At 40.5% G+C, this 13,251-nt stretch overlaps 1 protein-coding gene across 1 annotated transcript in view; it reads left to right on the forward strand.

Annotated features, from left to right (window-relative positions):
- The first annotated feature begins 12,971 nt into the window (after positions 1 to 12,971).
- The window catches only part of AP3M2 (adaptor related protein complex 3 subunit mu 2), a 28,941-nt gene continuing 28,661 nt past the window's right edge, over positions 12,972 to 13,251 (forward strand). The window contains exon 1 of the mRNA XM_084879784.1: positions 12,972 to 13,178. The gene's annotated coding sequence lies outside the window, so the exon portion shown is untranslated. The remainder of the gene's footprint in view (positions 13,179 to 13,251) is intronic.

The raw sequence follows: 13,251 nt of genomic DNA on the forward strand, positions 1-13,251 counted from the left end.
AAGGGGGTTGTTGAAGTTAAAGATATCAATTATATTTAGATTTTTTTAAAGGTAGGTAGTCAAGTTGAAATTCAAAGCATAATTACTATAAGAAAAAAATTTTAGAGTGTGGAAGATAGAAGGGGGATAAGGACACATATGTAATACCTTAATAAAATTTAAAAATTTACAAATTAATTCACATCTTTAAAACTTTTTAAAGAGCAAAAATTGAAAGACTTTAAAAAAAAAAAAAAAAAAAAAAAAAAAAAGTCTTTTGCAGCCCTAACTGGTTTGGCTCAGTGGATAGAGTGTCAGCCTGCAGACTGAAGGGTCCCAGGTTTGATTCAGGTCAAGGGCATGTATCTTGGTTGCGGGGAACATCCCCAGTAGACAGGAGGCAGCTGATCAATGTTTCTAACTCTATCCCTCCCTTCCTCTCTGTAAAAAATCAATAAAACATATATTTTTAAAGTCTTTTGCAGATAAAGAAATAAATTCAAATATATCAATAATAATAAATTTAAATAGATTTATTTTTTACATTTACAGAGTACAACTAGTAATTATAGATTTTTCAAACGGGATATAGATGTCCAGTTCCTTCTCCCCAACTTACCATTCAGATAAGTCCCTCCCACTCCCACAGGAAAGAGTAAGAGAGGGGGATAGAGAGAAGGAGGATGGCTACCCTTTCAGAGGCCTTAAACAGTGGAAACTGGAAGCCATAGAAACTCAACAACTCTTACTGTTTTTAGATTCTAGATGTGGCTCTGTCTGTCTATATATTATCTCAAAATTTAGTAAGAAGTAAATTTCAAAAATATTTAAAAATATTTTATAAGGGTGAGCACTAACCACACATAAAATCTTCTTAGAAAAATGTCAGTATCTCAGTACAGAAGAAAATGAAACTCTTGCCAAGTACAATAGTACAATTTTTAACGTATGTAACTCTGCTCCACTCTTTTTTTTTTTTTTTAATTTTCTCATTCTTATTTAATAAATTCAATTTTTACAATTTCCATGATAGGCCCATTTTTAAGCAATAAGTAATATTTTCAACCATTAGTCCAGGAACATTGTAATATACTGTATTTCATGATAACACCAAAATGCAAAAGTATTTTCTGATATGTTTTAAAAAACAACACTATAGATAACACTATGGTTGATGCTCCAATATCTACTCACTTCACCTCTCCCCAGCAACAATATGATTGGGGGAATTGAACTCAGTCTAAGGAGTGTGGCCCAATTAACCAAAAGGTGTTCCTGTCCCATCCCATGCTTGTTCAAGAAAGGGCATTTTACCCCATTTTTGCCAGTGAAACATGAGCAGTTGACTGAAGGTTTTTGGGAGACTTCATTGACAACACTGGAGAGCCAGACTCATTCTCTCCCTGCAGATGTGACAAAGAAGTGTTTAGACTCAACAATTACCAGGAACCATACTGCCTGAAACTTCTCTAATGCCCATTCTGCCTCTGGACATCACCAGTTAATCTAATCAAGGTCTTTGTTCATTAAGGCAGTTTGTGCCCCGTTCTCTATAGACGCCAAAAGATTCCTAACTTATATAATACTAGAGGCCCAGTGCATGAATTCGTGTACAGGCGGGGTCCCTCGGCCTGGCCGGAAATTAGGGCCCACCAGGGGGGCTGCCAGTGATGGGGGTGGGTGGGGATGGGGGAGGAACCTCTGGAGGTTGGCTAGCTGCAGGAGGCTGGCTGTGGGAGCATACTGACAACCAGGGGGCAGCTCCTGTGTTGAGCATCTGCTGCCTGGTGGCCAGTACACATCTTAGTGGCCAGTGTTTCAGTTGTTCGGTTGCTTGGGCTTTTATGTATATAGATTTATGCACACCATCAATGAATGGTGTGTCACTGTTTAGAGCAGAGGCTCTGAGACATTATTGAAATACTTTACTATAAAGCCCCTGCTGAAAGAGCATGCCCACTTCTTCACTTTCCTTTCCTTTCCTTTCCTTTCCTTTCCTTTCCTTTCCTTTCCTTTCCTTTCCTTTCCTTTCCTTTCCTTTCCTTTCCTTTCCTTTCCTTTTCTTTTCTTTTCTTTTCTTTTCTTTTCTTTTTTCAGTCAATCCTCACCTGAGGATATTTCCCATTGATTTTTATTTTTGTTTTTTAGAGAGAGTGGAAAGGAGGGGAAGAGACACAGAGAGAGTAACATTGATGTGAAAGAGAGACATAGATTGGTTGCCTCCCGACTGCACCCTGACCAGGGCCCACGGCCAAAGGCCTGGGTGAGCCTGCAACTGAGGTACATGCCCTTGACCAGAATCAAACCCAGGATCCTTCAGTCCACAGGCCAAACCAGCTAGGGCAGAGCATGCTCACTTCTTAATGAATTTGGAAGGCTTGGCAAAAACTACCTAGTTTGCATACTAATGAAAAGAGAATGTAATTTTTCTCCTATCAGTGTTTCCCAAAGTGTGGTATGCGTACCCCCAGGGGTACCGGAAGAGTTTGGTGGGGGTACCCGTTGCACCAGAGTTTGGTGGGGATATGCACTGCACCGTGCTTAGCTGTGCCTAATTCTATGTTCTCGTGAGTACGAGGGGTACTCAGCGTTACGAAAATTATAGAAGGGGTACACATATGTCAAAAGTTGGGGAAACACATGTTTCAAGTACATGACAAACACTGATAGTAACCTTCTCAGTATCTGCTTCTTCCTCAGTAACATAATTCAATTACATCCCGAACAGCAAAATATGCCCTTCAGATAATTTATTCCACTTTTTCTTGAATCTAAGGATACCATTTATGAGATGTAAGAAGTTATCGAGTAAGATTTGCTCTTCAAAAAGGGACAGACAGACATGCATCCTTTTACTTCTTGCACCTTCTCACTTTCTGGAATGCAGACATGAGGGCTGGAACTCCAGGAGCCATTTGGGCCAAGAAGTAAAGTTGAAGATAAAGCTGCATGTAAAGATAGTGGATCAAAGAGGTTGAGGTTATCTGATGAAGGCAGAGCTGTCTCACCAGCTCAGGGCTGCCTACCTCTGAGCTTCCTTTACATAAAAAAGAAATAAAACTTGTATCTTGTTTGATCTGCTTATTTGAATTTTTCATTCTATATGCCACTAGAAAGTAATCCTGATTAATGAATGGTGTGTCACTGTTTAGAGCAGAGGCTTGACAGAGGGATTGACAAAACTGAAGTTGAGAACCTACTCTGCAGTTAATTAGCTGAATGACCTTGGGCATGTTAGTTAACCTTCCTAACTGAGGTCATCATCTGTAAAATGGGAATAATGGGTGGTACCTACATCATAGGGTTTTTGTGAACATTAAATGAAATATTACATGCAGAAGTGCAATGCCTGACACAGACTAACAATCAGCAAATGTCAATAATATACTAGGCAGTTATATACTAGGTATAATCTAAAGCAAAGAAGAAATCAGTGGTCTCCAATCTAAATTAAGACTGTGGCTCTTCTTGTTAATCTTTCTACGTGTTTTTTGTCATCTATCTCTCCCATTCTTCAATTTTCAACATACTCTTTCCAAACCTGTGTGTCTTCTCAAGAACCCTATCCATCTCAGGATATGATATTGCAATTTCTAACTTTATTTGGCTTCCAGGTTACATTTTCTGCCTTATTTCTGATCCTTCCTACTCTGTCTCTGTCTTCTGGCCACCTTCAAAATGTTGGCACTGCCCACCTTGGTTTCTAACCTCACCCTCTTCTCAACCTAAACACTGTTTGGTTGATCTCATCCATTCCTGTGGATATAATTACTGTTTATATTAATGGCTCCCAAACTGGTATTTCTAGCCTCACTCTTGGCTGCTGGATCTGCATGTCCATATATGAGAAATTGCCAGTTAATTCACTTAGGTCCCTTAAACTCAACAGGTCCGTAATGGAATTCATGATCTTCCTCAAACAACCTTCTCCCGGGTCTAATTATACTGATAATTCAAAAAATAACATGCCCGCCCAGCCAGCATGGCTCAGGGGTTGAGTGCTGACCTATGGACCAGGAAGTCACGGTTTGATTCCTGGTCAGGGCACATGCCCGGGTTTCAGGCTCAATCCCCACTAGGGGGCATGTACAAGGCAGCCAATTGATCCTCTCTCATCATTTATGTTTCTACCTCTCTTCCCTTCTCCCTTCCTCTCTGAAATAAATTTTAAAATATAGCATTTCTTCCCCACCAGTGTGGCTCATTGGATTGAGTATTCTCATTATCTCATGCACCGAGAGGTCACTGGTTTGATTCCTGGTCAGGAATGCCTGGATTGCAGGTTTGATCTCAGGTCAGGTGTGCAGGAGACAGCTGATTCATGTTTCTATCCATCTCCCTTCCTCTCTCTCTCTAAAACAATACAAATATATATATTTAATCTCATTTAAAAAAAATAGTATTCCCTAAGTTTGAAAAATCTAAGTTTTTGAGGCCAGTGACACTTGCTTCCTCTGTAAGGGTCCAAAGTCGATTACCTTCCATTTTCCAAGTGGTTGAAGCTCAACAATGATCGGAGGTACAAGACTTGCTACTACAAGTACCCTCATAGCATGATGATGGTTTGGTGGCCTGGTAGCCACCTGGGAGCAAAAGATCTTCCAGATCTACAATATAGATGACTAATGAACTACCTGCAGACTTTCACCTTGACTTAGGTACAGAGCCTACTACTCCTATAAAAGAGTTCTAATATTTCCTCAAATATCAGCATTATTTTGTTCTTCTGAAACTTGGAGAAAAATGGATCTTCCTGATATTCCAGTTTCCCCCTAACATCTGATTAGAAAAAATGTCAAACACACAGAAAATTTGAAAAAAATGTACAGTGAACACCCATATGCCCACTAGATTCTACAGTCAGAATTTAATTTTTATTAGCTAGAATAAATATTTGCCTGACCCTGTGAGATGTGAATAAAGTGATAGCTCTACCATAATTACATAGGAAGTATCTGTTCCTACTGGTAAGTCCAGTGTTTTATAAGGGCTCTGTACCGCAGCCAATTTTATGAGTGCTTTAAACAAGCCAACACAGGTCAGCTGTTACCTGGGTGGAGGAACTTCCAGAGAGTTCTTCCCAGCTTAAAGAAACAAAATTTCAAAGCCATTTGGCTTGCTGCCTGAAGACACCTTCAGATTTTGGCTCTTATAAGCAGGTGTTGTCCGTAACCTAGAACTTTCTGGTTGTGCAATAGGAGAGCAATTGCCCCTGCTTTTGGGCTAGAAGATGACAGGGCCAGTGGTAGAGAGGAGGGTGTAAAGGCAAGTGGTAGACAGGAGGGTGTAACTGGATTCATATCCCCTGCCATTGATTTTCCCAAAAGTTCTACTCTAAGATTAGTGGCAAGTGCCCCCACAGATGGTCTAGTGCTTTCTTCTACAAATTCATACAACCTTCCCCATATCTTTCAGAGCCACTAAAGCCTTTAAAGAGAAAAAGGAATATAATTCCTCGAAATCTAAGGAAATCTGTGGCAACCATCTCTCTACATTGGTTCCAACTACTGTTCTTGATGTCACAAGCTATATATTTCAATTCACAATAACTGCTTCATTTTGGCACAATATTATATATCCTTGGCTTCCTTCTTTTCCTAGAAGGTCTTCAATGAAGAACAGATTCCAAAACAAAGGAATTTGTGAATTTGTGCTCATCAGTAAACTAGCTGCTTCTCACAGAAAAAAAAAAAAGGAAAAAAAAAAAAAAGCAAAAAGCATTGTGGCTGAATGAAATCTGTGACTTTTCATTCTTATCCTGTAAGACCTATTGCAATTTTAAAAAAAATATATTTTATTGATTTTTTACGGAGAGGAAGAGAGAGGGATAGAGAGTTAGAAACATCGATGAGAGAGAATCATCCATCAGCTGCCTCTTGCACACCCCCTACTGGGGATGTGCCTACAACCAAGGTACATGCCCTTGACCGGAATCGAACCCAGGACCCTTCAGTTTGCAGGCTGAAGCTCTATCCACTGAGCCAAACCTGTTTCGACAGTAATGCAATTTTCTTAATGGTAAAGCCCTTTGAGGCAGCCCTGGATGTACAATTTTGAACAGGAGTGGAATACTTGAATGAATATAAAAATAATGCTTTTAGAATGGGGATAGTAATTTTTTTTTAGATACATTTATTGATTTCAGAGAGGAAAGGAGAGGGAGAGAGAAATAGAAACCCTAATGATGAGAGAGAATCATTGATCGGCTGCCTCTTGCACACCTCCCACTGGAGGTCGAACCCACAACCCGGGCATGTGCCCTGACTGGGAATTGAACTGTGACCTACTGGTTCATATGTCAACCACACTGGCCTGGTGGGGGGATAGTATTTTTATATTATAGAAGTCCCTTTCCTATTTTGTCTTTCTGAGAACATGACCTTAACTCTAGATCTAAATATTTTCTGTAGAGAGCCAAACACTAAATCTTTTTAAAAAAATATATATTTTATTGATTTTTTACAGAGAGGAAGGGAGAGGGATAGAAAGTTAGAAACATCGATGAGAGAGAAACATCGATCAGCTGCCTCTTGCACACCCCCCACTGGGGATGTGCCCCCAACCAAGGTACATGCCCTTGACTAGAATCGAACCTGGGACCTTTCAGTCCACAGGCCGATGCTCTAGCCACTGAGCCAAACCGTTTCGGCCAAACACTAAATCTTTTAGGCTTTGTGGACCATATTGTCTATTTTACAAGTACTCAGCTCTGCCATGTTAGCTCAAAAGCAGCCATAGACAACACATAAACAAATGAGCATGGCTATGTTCCAATTTTACTTATGGACACCTAAATAAAGACTACATTAGTTATTCACAAAACGAAAACCTCATATTTCCTCTGCACAACCAAGCTATAGCATGAGTTAAAAAAAGCACAGGCCCACTATTCTGTATACAACCAAAGTTTCCTCAAATATAGTCTAATTCTGAATATATACTTTTTATTCCTTTTGTGAGACCACAGGATTAGAGAGTCAAAATGAGCCAGCATTTTCACCATAATTTAAAAAGTAACAAAGAATGAATATTTTAGAATCAGTCAGATGAGAATTCAAATCCAGGCTCTGCAGCTTTCTTAACTATGTGATAAGAGGTAAATTGAAGAACATCTCTACATGTTTCTTCATTTGTAAAAATAGGCAAATAATTTGTTTGGAGATTAAAAGAAATAATGCATATCAAACTCTCAACACAGTTTTCATTAAAGCACACAGTAAATGCTCGATAGATTTTAACTTATTATCATTGTTTAGTAAGTCATTGCTAAGTAATGACTTTTACTTTTATCTGTGTGGAAAGATCATCAGTGGCATTGGGGTTCAATAGTCCATTTCACTGATTATATACCATTTTGTAATTAGGAAAATCATTCTAATATAATGTCATTTGTTTAATTTGAGAACCCTGTGCTTAATTTGTTATAATTATAGGTGGTTTATATAGTTGGCTCTATCCACTGAGCCAAACCAGCTAGGGCCTTTCTTTAAAAAAAAAATTTTTTTTTTTAATTGATTTCAGAGAGGAATGGAGAGGGAGAGATAGAAACATCAATGATGAGAAAGAATCACCAATTGGCTGCCTCCTGCATGCACCCCACTGAGGATCAATCCAGGCATGTGCCCTGACCAGGAATCAAACTGTGAGCTCCTGGTTCATAGGTGGATGCTTAACCACTGAGCCACATTGGCCGGGTCAGAGGTGTGTATTTTCATATTAGACTTGCCACTGTGACCATCTTTACACATCTATGATTTAATGATATTTGTTTGTACATATGTACTTTAAAAATTAATATTTATTGAAGCATTTTAAAATAAGAGTTCAGACACCTTATGGATAGTTCCAAATCTCATTAGTGTTCAAGCAAATGAAAATTTAAAGTTCTTTTCTTTTTTTTCCTTTTTTTTAACATTTTATTGATTTTTTACAGACAAGAAGAGAGAGGGATAGAGAGTTAGAAACATCGATGAGAGAGTCATCGATCAGCTGCCTCTTGCACACCCCCCACCAGGGTTGTGCCCGCAACCAAGGTACATGCCCTTGACCAGAATCGAATCCAGAACCCTTCAATCCGCAGGCCGATGTTCTATCCATTGAGCCAAACTGGTTTCGGCTAAAGTTCTTTTCAAGAATTATTTATTTATAGGCAATACATGGTACATAGGGCAACATTCAAAAGGTATAAAAGGTTGTATGATGAAAAGGAAGTTTTCTTCATCTCCCCATTACATCCTCTATCCCACAGTGGCCCTCCTAATAACACCTTCCAGAGATGCAAACACACACACACACACACACACACATACACACACACAAATGGTCAAAGTAGGTTTACAGTTGTGTGCGAAACAATTAATGTTATTATTTATCAATTATTGTATTATTTTCCGTATGAACATCTGTAAACCTACTTTTTCATTTAACTATCACACTGTTCTGCAGCTTGCTTTATCATTGAGAATATGTCAGAAATTTCCCATGTCTCTGCATATAAAGAGCTGCCTTGTATTTTGATTGATTGATTGATTGATTGATTTCAGAGAGGAAGGGAGGAAAGAGAGATAGAAACATCAGTGATGAGAGAGAATCATTGATCGGAACTGTCTTGTATTTAAAAAATATATATATTTTATTAATTTTTCACAGAGAGGAAGGGAAAGGGATAGAGAGCTAGAAACATCGATGAGAGAGAATCATCGACCAGCTGCCTCCTGCGCACCCCCTATCTGGGATGTGCCCACAACCAATGTACATGCCCTTGATTGGAATTTAACCTGGGACCTTTCATTCCAAACCACTTTCGGCTGCCTTTTATTTTTAAATGGCGGCTTAATATTTCATCAGGAGGATGTGCTCCACATTATTTAACCAGCCCTCCCCCCCCCTTCGGGGACAGACTTTTAGGGTGCTTTCCAGTTGCTTGTTCTTAACAAGGAAAACTGCGATGGTGCCTTGTAACTTTTCAGATTCTTTATTCTGTGATTTCCTCCTTTCTCGTCCGACAAGTCTGAAAAGTGATTGTGTGGGGGCTTGTCCCAGTCCTCTGGCCCCAGACCTCAGCATGCATTTGTGGAGTCACTGGGTCTCCCTCCAGCACTGCTGTCACCGGTCTCCTGTTCATCTATCCGTCTGCCTCCTTGGGCCCGGTGGGAGCGGGCGTGCTAGTGAGCTTGTTGAGGGTGTGCGTGAGCAGCAGCGAGCGCACGTGTCCTGCGCGGGTGTCTGGGGCATGCACGCGTGGGAGGGGGCGATTCCCCGTGCAAGTGGCTGCTTGCTCCTTCTGCAGCGAGCGGAGCCCAGGTGGGGCTGCGATCCGGTCCGGGGCATGTGGTCCTGGCGTGGAGCTCGGGGTGACTCCGTCCCAGCTCCAGTCCGGACACAGTCCTCCTCCCCCCACCCCACCCAGGGGAGGTGTCCAAAGGTGTCTCTTAGAAACAGGCACCGCCCGAGCAGCCCAACCCCAGAACAATGGGTCCTTTCAGCCGCCCCCTTTAGATGGATGGCTCGTCGCCATGGCAACCAGCCCGTTATTGAAAGTCGGAGCGGTCCCGCCCCAGACCCTCTCGCTGCTCCCGGGCTCCCCTCCCCTCCCCCGCCGACCCCGCCGTATGGTGTGTGTGGCGGTGGCAGCTGTTGTCAAAAGAAGGCACCTCTTTGTCTCCCGGGGATGAAAGACATTTGGTTTCCAGCGCCACCCTCTCTCTCCACCCAACTTTTTTTTCTCGGCGCGCGCTGCACCCCGGCCCCAGAAGGCGCCCCTGGATGCTGGGACCCCGCCCGCCTCCCCAGCCGCAGCTTTGGCCCCGAGTTCCGCCCGGGTCTCTCCTCCCAGAGCATTTCTGCCTTGACCTCTCACTCTTTGAGTCACCAGAAGACACGCTATCGAGGGCAGTGTCCAAACTTAAGGGAATTCGCTTGAGAAACCCGGGTTGTTGTGTGGTGTTTTTTTTTTTTTTTTTTTTTTTTGCATCTCTGCTCTCTCGTCCAAGCCACTTCTCCCCTCAGACCCAACAGCGCCACCTGCTGTGGCCCGGAGCTTATTGCTGGGTCTGCTCCCGTCCACGCAGAAGCTCCGGGCCAGGCTAGTTGAAAAGTTGGGCCTTCTCCTTAGAATAAGGGACTATGTGACTAACGGTCCCAGGGATCTCCCACGCAGACAGCTGGACACCTTCAGGCTTAAAGAAAGGGCAACACGGTTACAGAAACAATATGACCTGTATTTTTCAAATACTTCTTGTTGAAACGAATGTAATATTTAAAATACGTGGGCAGGTCAACCCACTTGGGTCCCCTCCCTGCTAGAGGGAGTCTATCTCTCAATAAACTTTGCTTTCATTTACAAAAAAACAAACAAACAAACATAGGCAACAGGTAGTGAAGACCTGTTGGAGTGGGTAGGTGCTGGAAGGAGGGGAGTAAAGGAGGGGGGAATGCGAGATATCTGTAATATTATCAACAATAAAAACATATTTAAATTAGTGTATATTTAAATATATATACCAGTATACTAGTGGCCCAGTACACAGATATGTGCACATTTCTTCTTTAATTAGAAGAAATAACAACATGATACAACAACAAAGACATGATATAAAAACATTGATAAAAACAATGACTAATAAATTGATTAAACTTATTCTAATACCTCCCTGTATGCCACATTAAGAGTAAAAACACTTTCAGAGTGCTTGACTAATTTTCCTTGTGATGAAGCATTTACAACTTTAACATCGCATGCTTTTCGAACTTGAGAGAAAGCAACATGTAACTGACCATATCTGAAAATTCGTTCAGGTAGGAATATTCCTACTCTGTCTAGATTGGCACCAGCAAAAGCTTCATATGAATCACCCATGCACTGGCCAACGTTTTTTATTTTTGTAATTGCCAGTGCGCGTCATATGTACCGGCCGGTTGGACAGTCAGACAGATGGTCGGTCACTTAGCCTTTTATAATATATTTTAAAGTTTTGTATTACTTTGAATGGATATCTAAATATGATTTACTTTATTTTTTATTTTTTTAAAAAAATATATTTTATTAATTTTTTACATAGAGGAAGAGAGAGAGATAGAGAGCTAGAAACGTCGATGAGAGAGAAACATCGACCAGCTGCCTCTTGCACACCCCCTACCGGGTATATGCCCGCAACCAAGGTACATGCCCTTGACTGGAATCGAACCTGGGACCCTTCAGTCCGCAGACCGACCCTCTACCACTGAGCCAAACCGGTTTCGGCTAAATATGATTTACTTTATTTTGTCTGTAGAGTAACTTTATACAAATTAAATTAAAAATGAGAGAGCATCTTTGGCTGATAATGTGTCTGGGATTTGAGGTTCAAAGAATATTTCATCTGAGCCCATAATCTGCACTCGGGATCCTAAGATTGGAATAGATGGTGTTTTCCAGACTTCTCTGGAAATAAAAAAGGTTACAGTGGTGAGGGGAAAAACAGGATCAAGAAGGAGGAGGGATGCTGTGAAGAAAAAAATGCAGAAGCTTGTAATCAGTGGCAACAGAAAGAGAAAGCAAAACTGGGTATATTGAGCTATTATGGAGATAAAGACACGTCAGGATTCTGTGTGGGAGGGAACAGTAATCAGTATAAAATGTTATCTAACACTAAATAGGGTAGATGCTAGAGCTAGAAATTTTAGGATAACTGTTTCAGATCTCAATAAGTCTACTTTTAAAATAACTTAAAAAAAAACACATTGGGAATGCTACAAGAATGACAAGTAAAAGGCAAAGGAAGTTCAGCAGGTAACTGACAAGAGGTACATTTTTCTGGTCTTTGCTTCCAATTACTAACAATTACTTTTGATAAACAGGAAGCAGCCAAGTCTGGCACACAGGAAACAAGTATTTTCAAAGTGAAGGTTGTTTTCATCTGAGAATAATTTTTATCTAAATACCTATCTAGAAAATAAAAAGCATGTTTCTTGGATAACTTTTCTTTATAATCTAAGCTCCTTTGTTCCCCAACATCACTGAATAAATTGTGGAGGAAATTCTACCAATTCTTTGTGATATTTGATAAATATTTCCCCAGTGATTTCGAGTGAGTCACAACAGAGCATCACAATACAGAACTCTACTTATTTAACTTAATGGCTTTTAAAAAGTATTTAAAATTGTTAACACATAAAAGCAATTTTATCTTTTTGACAGTAATACTCATAGTTAAATCTGATTTTTACCAATAAATACATCATTTTATTTTATTAAAGTTACACACTGCACTATATAGAAGTGTGCTCCATGGAGCTCAGGGACTACCACAAGGATTAAGATTGAGGCCAAGGAGACAGAACTCTGAAGTTCTCATCCCCATTCAGAGCAGCTCTGCTTTATCTGTTTCATATGTAAGCTTTCATTTCTCTAAAGTATTTCACAGCTAAACAAAATTAAGACCATTGTTGTAATAGACACTTAGAGTTGGGGAAAAATACTTGGAGATAATTTAGCTCAATCTTCTCATTTCAGAGATGAGGACATTGAGATCCAAGGAATTTATCACATCATCAGTCAGATCACACCCTGTGACCACAAGCCATCCCTACAGCCATTTCAGACCACATGACCCCCGCCTGTACCATCACTTGCTGGATCTTCTTTTTACTATGAACATGTTTTTGTCTTTTTCTTTTAATCTATTTTGTGAAAATTAAATAAGAGCTATCTGTGGAGCTTTTCTGTTTTCTAGTCAGTCTTCCCTAAGTCCTTGGATTCCAGACTGTTTTTAAAATATCCAATCTATTCATTGTAGCTGCTCTATTTACTCTCACTGGCTGTGGAAGCTATTAGTTACCTACCCAATATCCATTCTCCTGTCTTCCTTATTAGCAGAGTTCTATTTAGGGGTGTGTGTGGGGGTAGTAATGTGCCCAGCTAGAAACATTCCTAGGATCTCTTTTAGCTTAGTTCTGAACCATACAGCACAAGTGGGACTTCAGGAAAAGCTCATTAAAGAGAACTGAGCCTCTGGCTCGTGCCCACTTGCTCTTTGTTTTTCCTCCTTCTTTCTTTCTTTCTGGGATATAGCTTGATGACTACAGCAACAATGTTGTGAGCACGAGGGTGAACATGCCACCCTAGAAATGGTGAAATGGCAAGCGAAGAGAAGCCCTAGTCCTTGATGTGAAGCTGCCATTCCAGTCCTGGATTTTTCTACCTCTTGACTTCTCATAAGGTAAGAGAAAAATAAATAAATGTCCATCTTGTTTAAGCCAGTATTATTTGGTTTTTTTGTTGTATGTAGTGGA

Source organism: Pipistrellus hanaki, assembly GCF_964339955.1.
Source record: "Pipistrellus hanaki genome assembly, chromosome: 3".
In the NCBI taxonomy this organism is placed as follows: Eukaryota; Metazoa; Chordata; class Mammalia; order Chiroptera; family Vespertilionidae; genus Pipistrellus; species Pipistrellus hanaki.